Source organism: Lycorma delicatula, chromosome 12 (assembly GCF_047948215.1).
Source record: "Lycorma delicatula isolate Av1 chromosome 12, ASM4794821v1, whole genome shotgun sequence".
NCBI lineage: Eukaryota > Metazoa > Arthropoda > Insecta > Hemiptera > Fulgoridae > Lycorma > Lycorma delicatula.
In genome coordinates, this window is record NC_134466.1 from 1,981,647 (window position 1) to 2,004,783 (window position 23,137).

General features: G+C 29.7%; 1 pseudogene; it reads right to left on the reverse strand.

Annotated features, from left to right (window-relative positions):
- Positions 1-13,931: 13,931 nt before the first annotated feature.
- The window catches only part of LOC142333401 (dynein axonemal heavy chain 10-like), a 70,214-nt pseudogene continuing 61,008 nt past the window's right edge, over positions 13,932-23,137 (reverse strand).

Genomic DNA, 23,137 nt, shown 5'->3' on the forward strand with positions numbered 1-23,137 from the left:
TAAACCATCCCCGCCTTTTAACATTACTTCAGTACCAATGATATCAGAATAGGAAAACCGATAATAATTCAACCAATGACAACATGCAGTCACCTTTCATTATCTCCCACTATATTAAACTATCTGTCTTAAAGATTACTTCAGTAACAAGTTATCAAAGCATGAAAGCCAATAATAGTTCAACTTATGACAACACGCAGTCATTTTTCAATATCTCTCACAACATTAAACCATCAACGCCTTTTAGTATTACTTACGTAACAAAATTATCAGAACAGTAACGCCGATAATAGTTCAACCAATGGCAACACACAGTCTCCTTTCATTATCTTCCACTACATTAAAGCAGCACTGCCTTCTAAAATTACTTCAGTAACAATATTATCAGATCAGGAAACCAGTGACACCACACAGTCACCTTTCAATATCTCCTAATACATTAAACCATTACTGTGTTAAAGATAACATCAGTAACTGGTTATCAGAAAAGGAAAGCCGATAATAGTTAAAAAAAAAAACACGCAGTCACTTTTCAATATTTCCTACGGCATAAAACCATCACTGGTTTTATGTACTAAGATTACATAAGTAACAATATAATCTGAGCAGGAAAGCCGATAATAGTTCAACCAATGAACACGCAATCACTTTTCAATATCTCCCATTGACAACCATAAACTATAATGTAGAAAATATAGAAGGCGAATGAGAGAATGATAAAAAGAAAATTCCTTAATCAGCAGAAACAAACTTAGGCAAAACAAAGAAAACTGATAAAAAACCTTGGATATCGGAGGATATATTGCAGCTGATGTATGAATGAAGAAAGTATAAGAATGCTAGTGATGAAGAAAGTAAAAGGACTTACAACAATTAAGAAATACTATAAACAGGAAGTGCAAATTAGTGAAAGAAGAGTAGATTAAAGAAAAGTGTTCAGAAATGGAAAGAGAAATGATCATTGGCAAAGTAGACAAAGCATACAGGAAAGTTAAAAAGAATTTGTGGTACATGAATTAAAATCTAATAATATGTTAAATAAAAATGGTACACCAATTTATAATATGAAAGAAAAGGTCGATAGGTGGGTTGAATATATTATAAAGTTATATAGAGGAAATGAATTAGAAACTGGTGTTATAGAGGAAGAAGAGGATGAAAAGGGAGACACAATATTGAGATCTGAATGTAATAGAACATTATCGCAGGAAGAAAGACTCCTCCATATTAGAAATTACTATTGTATTAGAATTACTGTGAAGTGCAGATGAGGAAGTGATAGATAGATTATACAAACTGGTGCGTAATATTTAATAAAAAGGGGAAATTCTGTCAGACTTTAAAATGAGTGTTATTGTCATGATACCAAAGAACGCAGGAGAAGATAAATGTGAAGAATACAAAACAATTAGCTTAACTAGTCATGCATCAAAAATCTTAACTAGAATTCTATACAGGAGAATTGAGAGGAGAGCGGAAAAAGTGTTAGGAGAAGACCAATTTGGTTTCAGGAAAAGTATAGGGACAAGGGAAGCAATTTTAGGCCTCAGATTAATAGTAGAAGGAAGATTAAAGAAAAACAAACCAACATAGTTGACATTTACAGACCTAGAAAATACATTCGATAATGTAGACTGGAATAAATTGTTCAGCATTTAAAAAAAATTAGGGTTCAAATACAGAGATAGAAGAATGATTGCAAACATTTACAGGAACCAAACAGCAACAGCAATAATTGAAGAACATAAGAAAGAAGCCGTAACAAGAAAGGGAGTCCAACAAGGATGTTCCCTATCTCCGTTACTTTTTAATCTTTACATAGAACTATCAGTTAATGATGTTAAAGAACAATTTAGATACGGAATAACAGTACAAGGTGAAAAAATAAAGATGCTACGATTTGCTGATGATATAGTAATTCTAGCCGAGAATAAAAAAGATTTAAAAGAAACAATGAACGGCATGAATGAAGTCCTATGCAAGAAAATAAACAAGAACAAAATGAAAATAATGAAATGTAGTAGAAAATGGATCACTGAATGTAAAAATAGGAAGAGAAAAGATTATGGAGGTAGACAATTTTGTTATTTGGGTAGTAGAAAAGATGGACGAAGCAGGAGCGATATAAAATGTCGAACAGCAAAGTCGAAACGACCCTTCAGTCAGAAATATAATTTGTTTATATCAAAAATTAATTTAAACATCAGGAAAAGATTTCTGAAAGTACATGTTTGGAGCATAACTTTATATGGAAGTGAAACTTGGACGATCAGAGTACCTAAAAAGAAAAGATTAGAAGCTTTTGAAATGCGGTGCTATAGGAGATTGTTAAAAATAAGATGGGTGGATAAAGTGACAAATGAAGAGGTGTTGCGGGAAATCGATGAAGAAAGAAGCGTTTGGAAAAATATAGTTAAAAGAAGAGACAAGACTTATAGGCCACATATTAAGGCATCCTGGAATAGTCGCTTTAATATTGGAGGGACAGGTAGAAGGAAAAAATTGTGTAGGCAGGCCACATTTGGAATATGTAAAACAAATTGTTTTACAGGGATGTAGGATGTAGGGGTTATACCGAAATGAAATGGATAGCACTAGATAGGAGATCTTGGAGAGCTGCATCAAACCAGTCAAACGACTGAAGACAAAAAAAAATTGGTTATTTTTTTGTACTGAACTTTTACTTTTAGCTACTCTGTTTTCTGTCAACATTCGGGCTGTGACTCTAGATAAGTAATGATGAGTGTGTTATGATTCACAGGGCAGTAGGCATTGTGGGAAAATTTAGTAGCGTACTTTATGTATAGCATTAAAATGGACATATGTATTATTTTGCGTAAATTACAGTACTCTACATTATTCTCAAAAAAACATTTCCATATCCGGATCAGCCAGGTTTCAATTAGTTTGGGAAAATTAACATCATATCTTTGGTAAAATTCACACGACCTGGGAAATTTTCTGTTGTAGATAGGATTCCATTATTTCAGGTTTTGTTGTATAGTTGTTTGATTTGTTCGGGAGTAAGTTTTTTTGATGTATAAAGAAAAAGTAAAATATTTTAATTCAGAATCATGGATAATTTGAACTTACAAAACAGGACTTACCCCAAAAACTTTTATCTGGTTAGTATATTGTTTAGTTTTAGGATAAACAGTGAGCTGACTAATAACAATAAAATCTTCTATATAAATTAATTTTTTTTGGTTTGTTTTACCTCCGGGTCTGCAGTCAAGCAATTCATTCCGTAGAAGATGAGATGAATGGTTTGTAGTATGTGTGTGTGAAAAATGCTATGACTGACCAGGATTTGAACCCAGGACCTCCGGGTAAAAGGCCAAGACGCTACCACTATAAATTAATTAATAGTAAATATAAAAACTTATAGTAAATTTTAATTATTCTCTGATATATATATATATATATATATATATATATATATATATATATAGACCCCCTACAGTTTATAATAAAGTCCTGTGAATGACCTGCAGTGGATTCTCTTATTCCTCAAAATTTCCTGTATTCTCTGTTCTTATACACTCCTTATGATCCTGATTACAGTTTAACTAGGCTGGTCTAACCAAGTGGGCTCACGGTAAAAATAGACTTAAAATGTGTTAATATTTTGGTATTTGTGCATTAACCGACGCATTTTAACGCAAGTTTTAAGGGCATTGACTACTATGGTCATTAGCCCCAATTATATATATTATTGTAACACATTATTTTTGTTGTAAGTTATTTTATTTCACGTTATTCTACTTGTCATCGCAATAATTTTGTTCATTTATTTAGTTTATTTGGCTGTGGTGTTTTTGTCATTCAGTTTCCTTCCATTGTAATAAGAAGAAACAGTAATGAATTTGTGGCAGTAATCAAATACTGAAGGGGACAGCAGTACTGAAAGTACAGTTGTTACAGGAATATGTAGTAGTGTTATGTTCCTGAAAATGCAGACAGGATCACGACTTGAAATTATATTTCTGTGACTGTGTGAAGTGGAAATGTAACAAAGGAATTTATAATGAAACTAAGCAATTTCATGTTGGAAATTGGCTGGAGGGTATAAGGCTTCTGATAGTTACTGTTACACTATACATTTATTTTTGGTGTGAGGAACCGACTTCAGTGATCAGCAGTTGAACATAAATCAATGCACTGCAGTTGACTGGAATATGTACAAAAGAGAAATGTCTGCTTTTATTGTACATCAGTTTCCGATAAGCAAAATAAGTTGTAACAAAATAAGTGGCAGTCGTGGAGACTATTGAAAGTCTGTTTACATGATGCAAATATAATGCGAGCAGGGTTCTTCCACAAGAGTGGATTTTTGGGGGAATTTACAAAGAACTAAGCCAAATGTTCACTGCCAAAGTTCCTGATTGTTCTGCAAAAATACTACTGGGAATTATTAAAGAAAAAGTTGAAGCGGAATCGATTATCATATCAGACTGTCAGCATGGTTATCAGCATGATGAATTGGAGGCGGCTGGTTATACATATCCATAAGTTAACCCATCACAATTTCATAAACCCGGGGAGATGGTATCACATACTCAGCAAATCGAAAGAATGGAGGAACAAAAAACACCAGAAAACCGCTCGACACTACTTGGAAGGAATATCTATTTTCTGGCTGCCAAATGAATGATACGTAATGAAATGATTATTTTATAATTGTTTTTACTTCATAGTACTTAAATCGATTTTAAGACTAGCATTAGTTAAATAAAAAATACATAATAAGGAAATTATATAAAATAATATGCGTGCCGATTAATTCACTGGTAAGAATATTTTAATTTGACAAGACAGATTTTTTAATTGTAGCAATGAGCAAGACTTTTCTAACGAGGGCTACATCTGTCTATAATTGAGCCACACACTTCATCAAATCACACAAATGAGGTAATACACAATACTAAGTAAAGAAATAAGAGATTAATTGAAAATATACTCTCTTTATTTTTAATGTTAAATTTTTACAATAGGTAACTTTAAATTTGTAACAAATTTATTTTAATTACATAAATTTACTTACAAATACATCAATTATATTGAAAAAAAAATAAATGTACTCTCAAAAAATAAAAAGATTATCTGTGTACTAAACATACATAACAAAAAACAAAAATATTATTAAAAAAGAAAATTGTCACCGGTACAAAACTTGTACTATACATATAAAAAACTAAAAATTGTATTATTACAATTGTCACACTAAAGCTTATATACATATTACAAATGTATAAAAGAAAAGTAAATAAATGTATAAAATCATAATAAACACAATTTATATAACGAATAAATAAAAAATTATCACCTGTACAAACTTGTACTACATATACAAAAATCTAAATTTGAATTGACTTTTATAACAAGTGTCACATTTAAATATATTTATTAAACTAATTAAATTTAATACTTAAACAGAGTATTTTAAATATTATATACATTTTATATTACACTCCAGTATCAATTACAATAAAATTGACAATCGATATCAAGAATAGTGGCATACATAGACTCTTAAAAACTCTTAAAAACAAAATGAATTAAATAAATATAATTAAAAAAATAATTTTAACAGAGGAAACTAATGACAGAAGACCACATGAAGTTCTAGAAAGAGATTAAACAGAAGTGAATGGTATTTGTGAAGCGATACAGATCAGTCTATAAATATAAATTAGTTACAACCCACTTAAATTCGATTTATGGATCTATTTATCAAGATTAATACTTCCAAATAATCTACGATTATTAGAAAATGAGAATATACTTTACAGGTAATATTTTTATCGTGACCTAATAATATTGATATACAGGTAAAATTATTTTTATAAATGATTTATCAGTTATATCTCATATGTTAAAAGGAAACTGAAAATAAACACGGGAAGAAAAAAGTTTGATGTATTTATAATATATTGATTTGGAACTGATCGGTTGACAAGGAAAAAAATTTAGAGATTACTACTAATAGTAAATAAATAATATGGACGAGTAAATTTTGACTGAGGTTAGCAATCAGAGGTTTTTTAAAAATCGATTGGAATCAAAAATTTCATAGTTTGAAAATAAAATAACCTTTAGTACAACATAGAAAAATGAAAACTGAACAAATAACATATTATTTAATGAAGTGAACATCAAAACTGAATGAAATAAGGAGGGTGAAATATTCTGTGCTGTGACTGGAGTCATATAACAAAAGAGGAAAATGAAAATATTATATATCTGAACTAACAGGTAGGTTTCAATTGAATAGATAAGTAAGAAAATCCAAACGTAGGCAGTATGTGACAGTCAAAAAAGTACTAAAAACATGGATGGTTTGGAGACTGCTGAAATTTCAAAGTATGAAGTGGTTAGTTTGTGCACCCAAACAAATTGGGGAAAATCACTATTTTTAAACAAAAAAGAGCATTGTGTAAGTGTTAAAAAACTAGGTTACAAAAATATACTGAATTCAAAAAAGAAAATGTTTATATATTTGTTTGTTAGACAAAGAAACATTTTTGTGGTCCCAAATAAGCAATTTGTACCATGATATTCACTACATCAGTACATCTCTACACAGGGTTTGATAAACACACAACTGTCGATTGCAGAGAAGACCTCATTAATACCAAGGTAAGAAATTCCTACAAATTACAAGTCTACGTAAGACAAATGTCTGGGGAAAAACATTCTTAAAAAATTTTGGAGGACTATCTAATAAATAAAGTAATTTATCACGTATATGAAGATTGAAAAATATGATGAAAGATGATGTATGTTAAATTATCATTATAAATACTAGTTCTATGTTCATTTATTAAATCCTTTCTTTAATGCGTATGTGTAAATATGGTGTATGTAAATGAATAGTAATTCTATGTTATTTGTTAAATTCATTATCGCTAATGGGTAAATGTGGAATGCTGTGTTATCAAATATAATCCAAGGACTATATGTCTATATCATGTATGTAACTACAAAATGAATAGTTGTGCCTAGTAAGTGCCTAGACCTTATTCAATTAACAGTTTTAACAACCATATAAACAATATTTATGAATAATAAAGAAAATTATTATTATTTTCACTTTTTGGGCTTCGTCAATACGCAAAGATTTCACTACCGGTAGACTATAAATCCTAAAAACCTTTTATGCAAAGATAACATGAAAAGCTGCTCTACAGTTTGAAGTCATACTGTCAAGTGTAATATTACATCGTTTGGAATTGTAAGACCACACTTCTTTGAGAATGATGATGGTTTTGCAGTTAGATTTACAAAACTATCATAACATGTAAAAAAATCTCCTTTAGCCTAAAGTAGCTCGTCATTCTATTAACCATAACACATTATTTCAACAAGATGGTGCTATGAGCGACATTTCAAGGATGGAAATTTCCCTAATCACGTGATCTTTAAGAACATACAAGAAGAATTTGTCTGTGCATCAGATCTGTCTGCAAGAGATTATTTTTTCTAGGGGTACTGAAATCAGTGTTTTTCAAACACCACCACCACTACGCTGCAAAATATGATAGATAACCTACTTATCTTCTATGTTGTTTTTAAATAATTGTACATAATGTAATTTCATATATAATAAAGTGATAAATACTATTTTACATATTTATCAAGTATTTTTAATCAACTGATTCACTGCTGCACTCTGTGTAAAACACGTGCATATCAAAATATATTTTTTCATGTACTTCTTCAGAGGTGCAAAAAAATTTTTGTTCTACAGTATTTTTTTTTACATAAAACAAAACACATGAACCTTTTTCTTTTGTTTTTTATCATAGAATAAATCAATTAATTAATAATGTGGAGATATAAATAAGGATTGATCGCCTCTGAAAACAATTAAATTACTTCTAATTGAAAATGAAACGAGACATATGAGAGGCTCTTTTAATTTTAATGACAAGAAACTATAGATTAAAAATAAAACTGAAATAAATATCTTTTATTTATAGTAAAAAAAAAATAAACTTCTATCTTCTATTATTTCCCGTTCTTTGTTAACCATTTTAAAATTTGTTGGTAATTACCAATTACCAGAATACCACCACAATAGTTTTTGACATAAAATTATTAACATTTTTCCATCGTAAAAGAATGATTATTTATATAAATATTTATCTATACATTGTAAAAAAATTATTTACATAAATATTTATCTGTAAAAAGCATCAAAACGTCATTAACCTAGTAAGAGAATGTTATTTAACTTTTTCAGTTCAAAATTTGAAATTTTGAATCAGAAATCTGAGATACTCAAGAAGATAATATTATGTACATTTTTACAGCAAAATAATATACAAAATCGTAAAATGATTTTTTTTCCTTTAAAAATTCTTACATAAAAGTAAAATTAAATTTAAATATAGTTATTAATAACTCTGTAATTAATAATTAGTAATAAGTAAATCTTAACTATTAACCAATTATTACTAATTATCTCATAAACATTTTTAAAAAAACACCTCACATCACCTACAATATGAGCTGCAGTATAATTAATTAAAATTAATCTTATTGATATCTGTCTATACCGTCATATACAAATCGGCAATTACGTTTCTATGTTCCATTATCCATACAAATTAAATTCTTAAAATACACTTTGAAATAATTAAAGCGATTTAAATATCACTTACAATATTGGATATTTAGATAATATAATAATTACTCCTCGAATACCAGTGATGATTCTATAAAACTACAACTGTTTGGCACAACAGCCTTCACTAACAAAACAATTTGACAGAATACTATCTGTTAATTCATCATCACAATCATATCTATTTATTAATACATCTTCAATCAACGGATTGAAAGACTGGGTTGATGATTGTGAATTTGGTGCATCATTTAATGCGTTATTAAGAACACTAAATGAAATCGGTTCTTGATTTTCTCTATTACCAAGAACTTCAACAAAGTCCTCGTTAACATCATCAACCGCCATAGAAGTACCACTTAACAATTGGCATTTATCAATTTTCATTGCAGTATCGTTCATAAAGTCATTATTGATTATTTCATCAACATCATTATTACCTTCATCAAAAGATTCCATAGAATCCTGATATTTATCATTATTGGTATCATTGCAATGAATTTTTTCTCTACTGCCCATTTCTTCTTTATCTGAATTTTTGTTAACACTGCCATCATTAACAGTTGATTTATCAGTACCTATTTTTTTACAACTAACAACTACATCACTTGAATTAATTTCATTATTATTATCATCATCATCAATACCTATATAGGATTCATTACCATTAGATATAACTATTATTATTATCACCAGAAATTTTATTACAGTTTTCATCTGCAGACGATAACTTTTCTGTAATTGTCATAGACTTATTGCTATTATTATTAATTTCATTATGATCGCTAGTAATATCATCTCTACCATCTTGGTTTAACTCCTTATGTTTTTGCGATTGTTTCTCATTTATTTCTCTTCTGCATTTCTTCCTGGTCCCTGAAAAACAAAATAACAAGTAAGAATACAAATTCAAAAATAGCTGAGATCATAAAGTTTATCATTTACCGTTAAACATGTTTGGTCACCGTGTATTTTTTGTACCGACATTTTTAACTTTCATGTCATCTACTGTTTTTTTTGGCCTGTTCTTAATGGTACATACCTGATTTTTATTTAAGCTTGACTGGTAGCAAAGATAAATATTGGATTTGAGGAAAAAGGTTCTTTAGGATCGCATAACTGTGGTAATATTAATCAAATTTGTCTATATTTGCATATGTGTGCTTTTGATAGACGAAATATCACTGAGATTGTATTAGTTTATTACATCTTGAAAATGAGTGAAAATTTAATACATTTTAAAATTTTATTATTATTTTATTTAAATTATTATTTTACTTTTTTGATTATGATGTTTTTGGACACGATGCGGTATCAGTATGTGTGGTACAGAGTTGGTTCAAAGATTTTCAATCTGGAAATTTTGTTGTCGGTGATCTCTGTCTGGTCAACCAGTGACTGAAAAGTTAATGAGATCATTGGAAAAATTTGACTAAGACCAACACATTAGCAGTTGTGATGTCAGCAGAAAACTAGATAAGTCTACAGGAGGTAGAAAATCAGGCAAATAGGGAGGCTGAGGTACAAAGTTTTTGTAACATCCTTGGAGAATGGGAATGCCAAATGTGGATAGCATTGTCATCATGCACTATCCATCTTTTGCTTGCCCACACTTATTCATTGCCTCTTAAATATTGCTAAATAAAATTATTATTGTTGTTATAACCATGTGGAATAATGAACAACACCATTCCAAAAAAAAAAAATGATCAACATCAATTTCAAATCGGAGTGACTTTGTTGTGCAAAATCTGAGAAACACTGATAACTAATCATAACACTGAATTTGGTTTATATATCCTACCTCTTAAACGTCTTCCAAAGATTTTAAGGTTTCTGTAAATATGTTCCTCAATTTGAAACATAATTTCTCACAAACACAGTGCTCTACAAGAATTCATTCCATTAATATCAGAAAATGAAACACAGCATAGAATGATGTAGAAACTGAATATTTTTTTGAATAAATTCCTACGAGCAGTTCAAATCTGTACTACTTTGAAAGTTCAATTTTTGCTCTTTTAACAAACAACATGTAATGAAATCAATGAATCCTCCTTATTAACATATAATTAATAAAACATATTTTAAAAATACAAACATACACAAAGGTTATTTTCTAAAATTTGAAGAGTATCTGTTTCGTTAGCCAAAAATAAAACAAGATTAAACTGTGCCAATGTAGACAAAACGTTTTTCAGTAACATTATAATAGTGATGAAACATATATTTATATCTATGATGTAAACTTCAGTAGGGAAAAGTTCACAAAGCGCATAATAAGCGTGTTAAGTTTGAAAAAATCAAGGTCATAATAAAAATTTTTGATTTTTAAGTAAAGATGCCAATATTAAGGAAAAGTTGTCAAATGGCATTAATACTCTGAAGTCTTAAAAAGAGTGTGAAAACAATAAAACAATTGATCCTTTATGTTAAATATTCCTCCCTATCTAAAAACATAAAATACAAAGCAAACAAAGAAAAGAAAAAAATCCGAGTAGAAAGAAACAAAATAAAAAGAATTCTTCAAATATAATAATATAATCAATAAATCTATCAGTTGAAGAAGGTAAAACATTATAGCGGAAAAATAATCAAGAAAACTGATTTTATAACTTACCACATTTTTCATCATCACTACTATCTACATCTTTTGGTCGCCGAATCGGTCCATTATATCGTGATAAAAAACTGTAATTCTTCAAACGTTCATTATTAGACAAGAGTAATGCTTTATCAGTTTCAATCATAGCTTTATCAATTTTAAATGCATAATCAACACCTTCTTTTTTGGTCTAAAAAGAAAACAAACATTAAATAGGTGGAAAAATGTATGTGTATATCAATATATACAATTACACACATGGTAAAAGAAAAACTGTATATAAACTGCATACCTCAAAACTGATGACCAAGTATAAAAAGCAATAAATAGTGAATGAAATAATGAATGTTACATTAAAAGAATTAAGCAAAAATAGTTATGATTAACTTGCAAACTAGGTTTTCTAATCTGATATCACACCGTAAATTTTTATTACAAAAAACCAGTGTCAAATCTAACACACGTTTTTTTTTTTATAGTTATACATTTTATTCTAAATCATATACAAAGAATTTAATTTGTTATTCAAAAAGTATTATGCTATGTTATAATTCCAATCTGTATTTATTTTTCATTTTTTAAATGTTGGTAATGTTTGTCACACAGATAACTCTTTTTTTTAAACTTATCTAGTTATTTATTTATATTTTCATGATAAGAAACCATACAGGGAATTATCTAAAATTTTGTTTCTTAATTCACTGAATTTACAAAATGATAAAATCAATGTAATAAAAAAAAAAGATTAATAAAAGTACTATTAGAATTCTCTTGGCTGTCAATATTTAAAACAATTGGGTTACCAGACTGTCAAAGTCTTTGAATGGGAGACTAGAAATTTTCACCAATATGTAGTGGATTGAGAATGGCAATCAGTCAGATGAAAGCTATTCTAACCACATCGTGCACCCACTCAACCACCAATCACGAGTCACCCATCACTGAAATCCAGCAGCTATAAAACAGTGCTTTTGCACAGTCAGGGCATCATCATTGAGATGAATGAAATGATACATGCAAAAAGATGTTTTCTGAGAATTAGACTGGAGGAGAGCTAACCTAACAGACAAATTTAGTGGGTTGACAAGCCTAAGTTAGTCGGTTCAATTAAAATTTGGGAAACTGCACCAATATTAATATTCTTAATTATAGTGATGTGGGATTTTCATTGTTGTTACTATAGCTGTATTATAATAAACCATTATTAATTTCATTCCACAGAGACCAACATTCATTGTGGTTATGGTAGTTAAAAAGCAACAATCCAACCGCAACCACAGCAACTGGGTTTAATATTCTCTCTCTCTTTTTCTTCTTTCCTGTTTAGCCTCCAGAACCGCTGTAAGGTTTTACTTCAGAGGATAAATGAAGATGATGATATGTATAAATGTAAATGAAATGTGGTCTTGTACAGTCTCAGGTCGACTGTTCCTGAGATATAAAACCCAACCACCAAAGAGCAGCGGTATCCACAATCTAGCATTCAAATCCATATAAAAGTAACTGCCTTTACTAGGATTTGAACCTTAGAATTCTCAACTTCGAAATCAGCTGATTTGTGATGACAAGTTATCAAACAGACCAACCTGGTGGGCTGGGTTTAATATCCAGTTGCTGTAATTAGAAGGGCTATGCAAAAGCAGCTTTATTCATTTAAACATATAAGTAAAACCATTTTTGTAATGTACACAAAAAACAAACCTTTTTCTTAAACATAGCCACTGTTATAAATTTTTTCTGTGATTTAAGTTGGCCTTTCACATCTTATTTTCATTGTCAAAGTACTTGGATGTCATACTTTACATTCATGAAATATTACAATCACAAAGTACCCAAACTAAACTGTATGGAGGATTACTAAAGACTTCCCACTTGAATTGTAACAGAAAATTTCAACTTATTTTGGAATATGCAGGCATACATTGTCATACAAAGAACAATATCATAGCTCAATATGCCACATTTGTTTTGAATGGCCCTTGTTAACTTTTAAATTGACTGTAGACCTCAATTCCAGGAAATCAACCATCACATCTCTTTTTCTGTTCCAGAAGACATTCGCCATGATTTTCTGACTAGAAAATGTTTGCTGACACTTTATTGATTTTGTTGGCGAGCAAGTATGGCCAAATACTGAGTTTATGTCTCTGGTTTTATCATTTGCAACAATTCTATATACAAAAAATATCACCTTTAATTTTGTAATGCTGAAGATATATTACTATAGAGTTCATCCATTGACTTTTGTGTTTTGAAAGAAGTTTAGGAACTCATTAGGTAGAAAATTTTCAATAGCATAGCTTAACTTTGATCACTTCATAATGAATCGAGCAACTTATAAAGAAACCAATCAAAAATCATGTAGTTAACCATAAGTTAACTGCATGAACAGACAGTAGCTGCTCATGACACAAAATATTGAACAGATTTCAAAATAACCTTTGTAAAGTTGTCGCAGAATTACCATTTTTATACAACGATTTAACAAAGAATATTAAATGCATTAAATGACTGACAATATACCATCAAGTTTAGCTCCCCGCAACCAAAATGAATAACCAATCTCTCTTAAAAATTTTCTACTTTGCTGATGTACCTTTTATACATACGTATATAAAGTAACTTCCTTAATAGTAAATTCTTAGTAATATAAAATTACAACTTACCCAAGTCCCAACGTCTCGCTGTTTCATTAACCACATTAAAGATTCTTTATGATTTTTAAATTTTGACGGAAGTGGCTGATAGAACCTTTTCTTAACTTCTGACCATGAGTATTTATCGCTTGATGACGATGATGCAACTGATTCATTTTGAACATTATTATTATTATTTGAGTTATATTTATTTTTTAATGAACATTGAACTTTTGGAATATCATTAATATTTTTATGCGATAAAGTTTCTTTTTCACAGTTGAATCTTTTGGATTTTTCATAACTTCATTATTCTTCACTGACAAACTCTTATTTTTATCATTTTTAACACTAGTAGTACCTTTTTTTGAATCCTTTATCTGATTATTTTTTTCAGAAACAATATCATTATTATTGTTGTTATTATTCTCATATAATACCATAGTTGTTTTGATTATTTGATTAGAATTATTTGATTTAATCTGTCGTTCAGATAATTTTTCATTTGAAAGAGTTGTTGATACTTTTTTGTTCAAATTTTCTGAAATGATTTCCTCAGAATCTTGAAATGACTAGAATAAAAAATTGATAGCACTAATAAAAAAATGTATTATTCAATAGAAATATTAAAAAATAAATATCATTATTTTGAAAACGTTATATGTATAAATACTTTAAGTTATATTAAAAATATGATGATGGCTTTGCAAACAGCTACAATGCTGATGTTATTGTTAGTAAATTGAGAGATTGTTTTAAGGTTGCTTATATGTCATGTATTTTTTGTGAAAGAAATATATTTAAAAAATAATAAGAATACAATATCACTGAGGGTAATTAATTTTACAAACAATTTTTCTGTGCTATGAAAAAATCTATAGGGATGAAAATGCAGAATAAGGATTCAAGCTTGGACGAGCGATTGCAGAGATATTATGGAGGTCCCCCATCATACCCCTTCCCCAATTTCTGAATGGTACCCCAGGGACACTTGAAAATATTATCATCCAACGGGTACCACTGTGAACAGATGGGATACTCGTCCAGGGGGTCAAAAATTTTTTTCAGAACGCAAGGACTTGCCGTTTTTGAGATATTTGTGATTTTTGTCTGAAAATTCAAATCTGCTTAAAAAATACTAAATTTTCCCAAAACTTCAATACATATTTTGCATATATACAGATATATATATATACGGTATATCATTATATAATAATATAACAAGTATACACCTGACCAACACGAGACATGTACTAATAAATGGTGATTTTCCACTAGTCATCAGTACATTCTGATGCTAAGCTAATGCACACACAGAATGCTGTTTAGTAAGGTAGGACACCCTATATGAGGTGCATTCAGGAACTCCCAGGAATTCAAACATATATCACTGAAGAATAGCTAATAATATAAGAGCTGATCAATTAGTTATAACCACTAAAAAAAAATCTTTGACTCAAGAAATGGGTCTTTAAGCCTTGCTCAGTAATGATTTTACAGATATACCATTGAAAACAACCATTTATCTTTCAATTTGGTGGATTCAAACACGATTGGACAAGCACAAAACAGGAATCGCACAAAGATCATCCAAATAAGATAAAAACATCAGTAATCATTGAGAAAATTCATGATACCATTTTGGAAGATTGTTGAAAAAAAGATTTACAAGGTCATTTACATTCTGAACATCTCAAGTGAACGTACATGCCTAGATTACATGAAAATTTGGTGTTAATACATATTCACCCATCTTAGATGTGTAGTTAAAATTTGGCAGCTGAGTAATTATGGCAAACTCAATAACAGATGTTAACATTTCTAAAACAACAAATACTTTATAAACTTACAGAATCAATCGAGTACTAAGTGAAGAACTTTGACTATGTGATTTATTACTAGCATGACTTCCCCAAGGACTCATCATTTCACAAATCATCCTTAATTTTTCACCATGTGACAATTTTGATGTCTTCTTTTTCTTTTTCTTCTCAAAAATATCTATCTACTGGCTTATCAAATGTAGTATCTAAATCAGAATTAGATACTATATCTTCACTGCTATCTTCCATTATTACACTTTCGTCGTGAGATTCCACTGTAAAATATGATAAAAATTATTTGTGAAAACAAGTAAATAAAAATAAACCTTAAGCAATTCAAATTTTCTAACATTTTAAAATGCTTACTAAAATGTACATGTTTTAGGTTAGGTTCAGTAAACATAATAGTTTATACAATTTGACATGTGAACAGTCACTATAAAAATGGCAGAGCCATTTCCAAGATTAACACTGTTTATTAAAGAAAGTGAGAAATGAAGCAATTTCCCATTTTTTCCCCATCAAGCTGAAATGTCACATTATTATATTAAACTACTGAGATACAACTAATGTTCAATCCTACAAGTTATTCATGGTGAATGCTCCATTTACCATAGAAATTGTATAATGAACATCATTACTTTTAGAAAAATCAATCCTAACACCATTTGTATCTCACATGCTTTACAAGCATCACAGTCGCATAACAGAAATTTAAAAGCAGTGTAAAGCAATGAATTAATCAATTTCTTCCTATGTGAAACAATTCATTTTAAGCCCTTTCTGTTTATAAATTGTATATTTTGCATTTAACTGTAATGATGCATTTAACTACAGACTTTTGGAAAGTTGTAGGCCTGACACAGAGACTGTGCAAATATGACCAAATTAGTATAATGTTTGTCAAGTATGATCAAACAGTATACATTTAGATGTTTTCTATAGATCTATATAGATTTTCATAATCATTAAAGATCTTTTGCACGATTTGCATGCTGCAAATTTTCAGATGTGTAGGTGGTGTTTAGCTGCTTCTTTTTTAAAACAAATAAAGCAAACATTTTCTGACATATGGATAAAATTAAAGTTCAACCTGTTATAAGGTACTTTGTTTTAAAAGATTAACCCCAAGGACAAAAAAAAAAAGGAATGGACCACTTTAAACGATTTTTCCTTTGTTTTCAATAATAAAAAGTGAGCTGCAAATTTAAATGTGGCCTCATACATCCATTCAAGATAAACACTCGGGTTAACCAAAACTGCTACGGCCAATGAAATCATCACCAACGCTATATTAAATGTTTGCTGACTGAAGGTGTATGAACTTGATGACATTACAAACAACTCAACATCCACATCTGGCCAAAAATAAAGTTCTCTTTCACCATGATAAAAAAATACACACGTTTCAAATTATTGCTGTAGAACTCCATGATCTACACTTCAAAGTTTTTTTACATGTGTGTATTTACCAGATTTGGCTCCCACTGATTACTTCTTCCCAAACATGAAGAAAAGGGTCGCTGGATGAATATTCAATTCAAACGATAAAGTCAAAGCTGAGAAAACCACTTATTTAGAACAGTTGAACAAATTTGTTTTTACGAACATTGCAGGAGTGACTTCATTGAAAAATAAAAAAATATTCTGAACCTTGTTTTCTTTGTCGGGCAGAGAACTTTTCAAAACAACCCTCACCAACGTTGAATTTTTAAAATACTTGTATTTTTTCACCACTTATACCTTTTCCTTTAAAAGTTAAGGGCTTAATATGAAACTAAAAAAGTTAACTTGAAACTTTAAACATTGAAACTACAAAATATTTCATGTTGCCTAAGATTTATTTTTTGGGAGTGGGGATGAATTATGATGAATTTTATTGTAATATTATTACTAAACGTTTATTATTTAAACTTTTAATAACATTAAAGTTTAAATAATCCAAAAAAGCTTTGAAAAAAAAAAATCAATATTTTTAAATTTTGATTAGTTCCCCACCATCAATATTGCTACCAAAGTATTTCTTTGGGGTCACTTGCACTACTACTATGCCTAAGAAGACATTAAAAAAAAAATTGATTTAAAATATGCAATAAACAAAAGGATAGCTTTTCTCAATTTTTGGGGGAAAGGGGAAAATATGTGGCAATTTTTTTTTTTTTTAAATGGTAAGATAAGCATGCACACACATACTAAGCTTAAAATAAAGTGGGGTTATGTTTGCAAGTTTTTGAGAAAATGACCTCCAAAAAACCTCCCTGGAAATATTGACTCCAAAATTTTACCAAAAAATTGCCCCCTATACACAAGTCTGCAAAAAAATTTCAAGATCAGTCAATCCAATCAAAAGTTATTAGCTTCAAATATGTTAACACACATGCACACCACCTCTCTCTCTTTTCCTGTTTAGCCTCCGGTAACTACCATTTAGATAATACTTCAGAGAATGATATGTATGAGTGTAAATGAAGTGTAGTCTTGTACATTCTCAGTTCGACCATTTCTGAGATGTGTGGTTAATTGAAACCCAACCACCAAAGAACACCGGTATCCACGATCTAGTATTCAAATCCGTGTAAAAATTTTACTAGGACTTGATTTTTACTAGGCTTTACTAGGACTTGAACGCTGGAACTCTCGACTTCCAAATCAGCTGATTTAGGAAGACGCGTTCACCACTAGACCAACCCGATGGGTACATACACACCACCTAAGTACATATGAACATTACCCCCACCATTTTATTTTTGGTTTTTGAGGTTTCTGGTCATCAACTTTGAAAAACATAAAAAAACCATACTCGATTCTTTGATTGATTTACACTTTTCTTCTTGAGCTGTGATGCCACAAGATCTATTTACACAAGATCTATCACATCATATATAATTTCTGAAAGTTGGTGTTAAATTTGAGATCATTATAAAATATACCTTCAATCCCTGTTTTATGATATAGCAGCTGTTGTGGGTTGTTGTTGCAGAAACAATAACCCGAGAGAATACAGCATTTAAGCAGTTAGAACCGACTGTCAATAGAAGGGCAAAAAATATCAGTGAATAGGGTACATATTTTATTTCCTCACATAAAATTTATCACTAAGATGTAGAACACTCCATACTCTCCCAGACTGACATTGATAATTTTGACATATTTCTTATTTCAGATTGATTTTAAAAGAAAATTGATACCAACCAGGTTAACAATGACTATCTTCACAAAACACAAATGAAGAACCTAAAAACTTGTTTTCTGATGAAAAAATTGGGACTAGTGATCATCACAGATCTCTTCTGAAGCCAAATTTATATTATTTAAGACAGTTCTATAGAGACCAAAATAAATGGTGGTCTGACAGTACAAGAATAGGACTATATGATGAATGCATCAGAAATTCCTAGCCAAGCTTCTTTCACTATTTTCAATGGATCACCAAAGATGTCTGGCACTGGTGTGATGGAAGAAGACACTTTTCCAGTCAATCAATTTTGGCTGCTTTATCTTAACTGCTTGGTGTAATCTTTTCAGTCGTTGATAGCACCGGTCAATCATTTGACCAGTGAACAACGGCTTTTCAATCTCATCATATACACATTCCTGGCAAAAATTGTGATACCACAATTTTTTGGCATCAGTTCTTGCTTTTCTACCATTTGCAGAGTTTTAACATGCTTCAACCCATGAATTTTTCCATATGTTATTGATATTTCGATCCATTCATTTTCATCATCTGTAATGAGCAGTTTCAAAAATGTTTCGATTTCATTCCATGTTCATATCACATTATGTCCAAAAATAACAACAATTTTTTTAGCAGCCTGGGTTTCATCAATTCTTCTCATTTTTGTAATAAAATTTCAAAATGTATTGTAATTCGTTTAATTATTATTTTCACTCCTTTCAACACAATAATTTTTAAATATACTAATATAATCATAATCTTTTTAAAAGTACTCAGTGATATGCTGCTATCTTTTAAAAAACACCAAATTAAAATGTTACCAGATTTCATTAATATTACCAGAAATATGTGATCTTAAAGTCATCTGCTGGGAGAATACGAAGAAACTTTTTCCCTAACCGCAATATAATAAAAAATCATTAATACAGTTTTCGTAAAATAAAATAAAAATATTTCAACAACCTTTTTAAACTACGTTTTATAAATAGATATGACATTAAATCATTGTTAAAACACAGTTACTCATAAACACAGTTACTCATAACTACATCTACAGGTAACTAAAAAACAAGAAAAGAAATAACATAAATTTAATAATAATTACAGTTGTTGAAGAAGAGTCTGGTCCATCAAAAAATGTAGAGTTTTCTCTATTGTTATCATTAGATAGAAATTTCTCATCACTACTATATGTAAACGACCTCTGAATAGCAGCAGTAAATATTTCATCATATTCTGGATCGGTCAACGATCTCGCAGATAAAACCTAAAAATAAGCACAAAAAAGTGAAAACATAATTATTTATAAATAATTCAATAAAGGCGCATAAATAAAAATGATCAACTTTATTCATCAAATTCATTTACTACAAGATCTCTTCAGCACTCAGATTCTAGTAATAATACCAGACTTATTTTTAAAGTAAGATGTGTTTTGAACTGGCTGTCTACATACATGATGTAAACAGATGGCGTTTGTGTAACTCAGTTATTTCAATCAGTAGTCAGCTGTTAGCAATAATAAATTAGTCATTTTGTTATTAGTTGTTTATATTCATCTATTAATAATGAGTGCTGCAATTTGTGATCTCTCACAAGTGTGAAATATGAGAGTAATCCAATTTTTGATGACAAAATACAATTCTGTAGCTAAAATTCAAAGACAAATTTGTGAAATTTATGGACCAAATATTTATGAACCGATTCTAAAGTAAGACAGTGGTGGCAATCATTTAAAAAAAAAAATGGCCAACGACATTCATGATGATGACCATAGAAGCCGGCTGCCAGTAAGAATTTGATTGAAAAAGTAGATGAAAAATTTGAGAAAACCAGTTTGGTAAAGCCAGGAACACTGAGAAAATCAGTGCATTTTTATTGTGATCTAAGAGCTGACTACAGATCAACCCAACACAGAGTGTTTTGTCTGGTGGCTGCATGATAATCCTTTCAGATTAAGCCGGACTACATTAAGGTCCTATATTCTTGTTGAATTAAACTGGACTCTTAGCCTCGACATTAAATACTAAACCATTTTTTTTTTTTTTTTGTCTTCAGTCATTTGACTGGTTTGATGCAGCTCTCCAAGATTCCCTATCTAGTGCTAGTCGTTTCATTTCAGTATACCCTCTACATCCTAAATCCCCAACAATTTGTTTTACATACTCCAAACGTGGCCTGCCTACACAATTTTTCCCTTCTACCTGTCCTTCCAATATTAAAGCGACTATTCCAGGATGCCTTAGTATGTGGCCTATAAGTCTGTCTCTTCTTTTAACTATATTTTTCCAAATGCTACTTTCTTCATCTATTTTCCGCAATACCTCTTCATTTGTCACTTTATCCACCCATCTGATTTTTAACATTCTCCTATAGCACCACATTTCAAAAGCTTCTAATCTTTTCTTCTCAGATACTGCGATTGTCCAAGTTTCACTTCCATATAAAGCGACACTCCAAACATACACTTTCAAAAATCTTTTCCTGACATTTAAATTCATTTTTGATGTAAACAAATTATATTTCTTACTGAAGGCTCGTTTAGCTTGTGCTATTCGGCATTTTATATCGCTCCTGCTTCGTCCATCTTTAGTAATTTTACTTCCCAAATAACAAAATTCTTCTACCTCTATAATCTTTTCTCCTCCTATTTTCACATTCAGTGGTCCATCTTTGTTATTTCTACTACATTTCATTACTTTTGTTTTGTTCCTGTTTATTTTCATGCGATAGTTTTTGCGTAGGACTTCATCTATGCCGTTCATTGTTTCTTCTAAATCCTTTTTACTCTCGGCTAGAATTACTATATCATCAGCAAATCGTAGCATCTTTATCTTTTCACCTTGTACTGTTACTCCGAATCTAAATTGTTCTTTAACATCATTAACTGCTAGTTCCATGTAAAGATTAAAAAGTAACGGCGATAGGGAACTAAACGATAAAATATTAAATAGACTTTACTATTAAAATATTCTGAGAATTATTGTATTTAGAATAAAATGCCACCACTCAATAAATGATTAAATTTAATTTATTTATTCTGATTCGCTTAAAGCAGTCTAATTAATACTGATTAAAATGGAGCAGTATTAAATGTACATTATCATTAGAACACATGAACAAAAACACTTTAATTGAAATAAAATAATAAATACCTTTTTAGGTTTTCCCCCTTTTTTGCAGACCTATCTTCACTTCCAATAGTCTTCTCAACAATATTTTCTTTACCTTTTGATACAAATGTCTGGAAATCAGGACGTTTTGTTGTTTTCTCCTAGAGAAAAAAAAACATAAATATAAATATATATATAATTAATACTTTTAAGATATTATAACCATTTTATACATCTATAACAGTACACAATGCATACATGTACCATTTTGTATCATGATCAGATGTGTCAATCCACTATACTTATTGACTTTTCTCTCACTTACACCCATTCATTGATTTAATTCATATAACTAATAGTAAAGGAATTAAATTATAATCATCAAAATAAATGAAGTTAGATCTTTCTGACTGTAAGTTAATTTTGGAACACCACACTCTTATTGCAATCTATTTGATACAATACCAAGTCATGATATATGATATTTTCAAGTGTATAGGTTAGGATTTTACAGTCTTATAAGAACAATTGTGTCCTTTTAATTAATAAAATGATTTTAAATATTAAAGTTATATTAATTAAATATGACTACAGATCTGCTGATCAACTCTGACAGAAGAATGAACATTAATCTTATCACTGCAAGCAAGGCAATAGGTTAATGATTAAAATTAGCCAAACAGTTATTTACGCTTCTAAATATTAGGACCATACAGAAAATGAACATTTTTGCGCAGCACTCATGGCAAGTGAAAAATTCATGCCGTTATTTTCTCGACCTCAAGAGAATTTATTATCATAAATTTTTTAGATATAAAAATTAATAAAAACTATAATACTAACAAACTGGGTATTGATATAAATAGGAAACCCACTAAACAGGGCACCATAATTCGTTTCAAACTTGGAATCAAAAAATATTGATGTTTAATTCTTAATATAGCTATGAAATATTTAAAACATAACAATATAAAATTAAACATTGGATTATATCAAACATATAGTTATAATTAATGGATACAATGAAAACTTAATATAACAATAAATCTAATTTAGATAAACAGGGAGTATATAGTTTACAATGTGCAAGTTGTGATTTGGAATATATCAGGATTACAAACCAATCTTTTTCGATCAGAATTAATGAACACAT